Below are 4,853 nucleotides of genomic sequence, written 5' to 3' on the forward strand. Positions count from 1 at the left end.
TTTGTGAAAGGAGGGAGCGGAACCATGAGCGGCTGTCAGAGGTCAGCGCAGGGAAAGTGCCCTACGTTCACTGCCTGTCGGAAACATCACACCCAGTCAACACGAACGACCCAAAATCTGAAATTTTTAAGGTTTTTTGTCATGTCTGGCAAATAGAAATACGTTATCAAATAATTATAACATAATACAGTTTGCTAAATCGGTTACTTTGTGGTATGTTTAAAGGCTGTTAGGCAACGGATCGCACAACAAAGACTGAGGATAATTACCGGAGCTTAAATGATAGTTTGATAAATCAGTTCGGCGATAAACCAAAAATGTAATTGTCAATACTTTTGATAATAGAAAAAAAAAATCGTTAGAGTAATTTTACCATCATACACGCCAAACACGTCTCGCTCTAGTTTTTCATGTGTGAGCATTTGATGCCTTTCTTTGTCTTACATGATAGTTTGTGTTCAAGCTTTGGACTGTAGTTCAGACAAAACACGCACATATGGCACCATAGGACCTCAGAAAATAATCAGCAGTATATACTAAAAGACAAATAAGTAAATAAATAAACAAACAGAATCCTTAGTGGTAGCCCTAGATATTTATGGTTAGGTGTGGGTTTGGTGTGTGTGGTTTTAGGTCAGTACAAATGGAAGGGAATTGCACTTCTGCCTGTAATTGTAGGGTTCATAATAAAAGTGTTGTTATTGTATGTTGTTACTTCTATCTCTGTTTACAACATTTGATACACGGAATTGGACGCTGTTACACAACACGTTCATTTGATTCTGAAAATGGAGCTAACGATGAGCACTTGAATGCACCATTTTACGTGTTTCCCAGCATGCCTTGCAACATAGGGCTGGTTGCATAGTCTTCCTTGAGTCAGGAATTCATAGTCAGAATGAATAGTTGTGAAGCTTTAACAACAGTAATTCAGCTATTCAAGTTTCACCACTTGAATTGTTCAAAAGGACAGGAAGTCATGTGCCCAAAATGAATTTTGATACTATCTTAAAGTGAAATGAATTGAGCTTACAAATGATGCCTAGATTATCAGTTTATATCAGTTTCTGCAAATTGTGTATATTTATTGTATATAGAAGTTAAACTGGCAATTTAAATCTGAGGTGATGACAGATCTATAGGTTTGAGACTAATCAGTTTCTACATTCCAATTCTAAAAATCATAATTTATCCGACTTTCTACATTCCACCAGCATCAAAGTTTCAAAATTCCTCACATAAATTTTGTGATGTGGTTGTAAAAACTGAGAGTAAACCTAAACAATGTGACTTCACTGTTTACCTTTCTTCCTCACCTCCACCCAGTCACCTGACCAGCCTGACTACTGTTTCCATATGGCACACAGCAGTGCTCTTTAAGTAGTGATTCAACACAAAGTTGCTGTACATAAATGACAAGTAAACAGCATTGCTACAGTAGAATACAAATTAAACACAGTTAAATGATTAAAAAAGACAGAAGCTGTGGAAAATGCTAAAACCAGACAAACTTTATTTGAGAAAACAGTCATTTGCCAACAGAACTATTGCATCATGCTGTAAACTTAAATGTCCAGATGTTTGAGGATTTATTTCCCACAGGTTAAAGTATTAACTCCCAAAACAAAGTTCTGTAATGCACTGACTGCAGGCAATTAGAGTCTAAGTGTATCACAGAACTTTATTTGGAAAGCCACAGTGCCACCTCATAGGTTTGTCCTTGTGCAGAGCCTTATCCTCCTTATGACTGGGTGCTTCTTTAACCTGTAGTAAGGCACAAACAGCAAGGGAAAACAGGACAGCCATGCTGGATTATCTCTTTTTTCATGGTCTTGACTCTGATACAAAGTGTACTGTACATTTATAGAAATTTTCCAGTAGAATGAAGTTGGTATCATTTGTTTAAAAGTAGAGTGCTAAAAGACTTCAATGCTCTAAGACTGGGCCTACAGAAAGGCTTGCTGTGTGTAGAATCATTTGGTAAGGCAGGCCATATGGAGTCTTTTTACACACTGTCAGCTCTCCACAGAAATGATCAAATGGCTAGATATCATCTGGGCATGTGCAATGATTGATCCTGTAGTACATCCCAGCAAAGAAGATCCTAAAATATGTATACTTACCTCTGTAAGCTTGACCATCTGGTTGGTTTCAGAGTTAACATATTGACCATTCTCTGCATTAGCTGACATGATTGAACTTTCCAGTTTTGGTTATCTTACTTAAGTAGGATTATTTCACTCTTGTGCAAGTGTGTCATTGATTCTACCTGTTGAGCTTTAGCAACTTAGTGAACTGAACAGGCCCTAGAGAATGAACTATTCACTAAACAATGCAGATGGATATGATAGCAATGAGGAAAGTGCAGAAGGCCAGACTGAGCTCCAGGAGTTTTAAGTTCTATCAGTTTAAAGGTAGTTAGGGCACTTGCACTTAAAGAGCATTCAAGTGACAGCAACTTCACAAGTGCAACATAATAAAATAAAACATTTAATAACATCTTTCAATCATTACCTTTACTCTTATTTACGCAAGAAGTGATGCTAAAAGAAAACCAAGTTGTGCAAGTCATACTGTACCTGGTAGGCTAAAGGTAGACGCAAGGAGATCAGCTGCAATCCAACACGAGGGGCAAATAGTCTAGATCGTAAAATGCAAAAGCAGAAAGCGATCTGAAGACATTGCAGGCCACGGCTGGGTTCACAGTGCAAACGCCCGTTTTCACTGCGGTTGATGTCCGTCTGCGGACTTGCAGCGCTCTGATCGTAAGGTGGCCACCGCCGCTTTTACCTTTTCTTCCCCCAGTCCTGTGCAGTTCACTATATGCAGCTGGAAGAATGTCGACGTGGAGCTGCCAAACGTGAACGCGTGTTCATGAGCGCGCATGAAGGGGGGGAAAATAGGCTTTTTTAGTGTAATTTCACGCAGTGGCACAGTGAGCTGCACTTCAGTGTGAGGTTCTTTACAGATACATGCTACAGCCAGGACCAAGTCCGTCTTAGTTCCTTGACGTGTTTCAAAAGCCACTTAATTACATCTTTATCCGACGTCTTACTTACGAAGAGGTGTCAGAATGGTTCGAGTTTAATTAATTCTGAAGATTTTACAACCCTAAACATCTTTCTTATAGAGCAGTAATCTTAGATTGACCAATAGCGAGGTCCTTTAAACTTTACAATAGGCAGTTAAGGGTATATGATGCCAACGTGTCTATCCTGTATTCCAGTGTTTAAAGAAATTTCAGATCCTTTCCTGAAGTAAGAACAAAAACACCAGAATATGCTAAATACTCTGTTGCAAGTAAAAGTCCTACATTCAAAACTGACTCTGGTTAAAGTACAGAAGTGTAATCAACAAAATAGACTTAATGTATCAAAAGTAAAAGTAGTCATTATGAAGAATGCCTTCTTTCAGAAAGTTAGCCTACATTACTCGTAGTATTGTAGGCTGTAGTAGTTTCAGTGTTGTAATCTTGTCATTGTGGAACCAGTTTTAGCAACTGAATTCACTGCTGGGTTGCTAAATCTATAGCGCCAGTGATGGAAGCAGTGTTCAAACACTACACTGAAATAATGGTATGAACACTGCAGTACAAGTACAAGTAAATGTCCTGCTTTCAAAACCTCCACAACTCACTCCAGTAAAAGTTGTCTAAACAAAATGTACTTTAAATAATCCAAGAAGAAATCGAGGGCAGCTGGACTTCGTTTTGAATCCTGAGGACGTTTCACCTCTACCAAAGTCAGTGGCTGAAAGTATTTACATTTATTGGTCTTAAGTAAAGGTTTAAAGTCCTTCACTTTACTTGCATATTTCCAATTTATGCTACTTCATGCTGTCAGATAACTACTATTACTGTCATTAGACAACTGTTACATGATTGTAAAGTCCCTAGTGCTGCTTTCAGGGAATATTATACTTTTACTCTACATTTATTTCACAGAGACACTTACTAGTTACTGCACAGTTTAGGATTTTGCCCAAAAAACACATAGGCTATGATTAACAAATAAAATGCATTATTATATATTAAACTATCCAAAATCAACTTCAGCATTAAAGTATCAGTTACATGTAAATGTATAACTGATAATGATTTAGAAATATAATAATAAACACATAGAGGGTTAATTCTGCTTTAAGATTACTTTTACATACTTAAAGTACATTTAGTTGTTAATATTCCTGGACTTTGAATACATTTTTAAATGCTGGACTTTGCCTGTAATTAAGTATTTTCTTACTGTGATGTTGCTTCTAATACTTCTCCCACCCCTCGTTGCAGTCCATTTGCCTTGCAGTTGAGAGACCGACGGGTTTTCGCGGGACCTTAGGGCCCCAGGGCCTCCAGCTCCACACCGACGGCGGCTATCAGCAGGGGGCGCTATGCACCAAACGAAACTCGTGAGATGACGAAGTTAAAATAGAAATGGAAACGAAGGTTGTAGGTTTATAATTACACACGAGCTGGCTTATAGGCAGCTAGAAACGTAAAACTGATGCTCATATAAAATGCATGACGAATATTTTGAATACTTTAATAGCTGTAATGCTTTTCAAACCGAGGAATAACCAAAACTACTTTGTTTTTTATTAGTTTATTTTTTTTATAATCACGGTCATCAGTCTACGGTCATCTTTAAGGGTTATTATAACTTAGAAACGCACATAAACATGTCGTGTTATGTTTTTGTTTAGTAAAATTGATGTTTCCTCGCTCGTCCGCCTGCTCTGTCCTGGCAGGCTCCACACGCATGCACACGCTGGCCTTATCTCCAGCCTCATAGGCCGGAGTGAGGGGGACGATCCCGGCGCAGCAGCTCGGTGGGCAGGGCCATCATTTCCGTAATGTT

The sequence above is a fragment of the Toxotes jaculatrix genome, chromosome 15, assembly GCF_017976425.1.
Source record: "Toxotes jaculatrix isolate fToxJac2 chromosome 15, fToxJac2.pri, whole genome shotgun sequence".
Classification (NCBI taxonomy): domain Eukaryota; kingdom Metazoa; phylum Chordata; class Actinopteri; family Toxotidae; genus Toxotes; species Toxotes jaculatrix.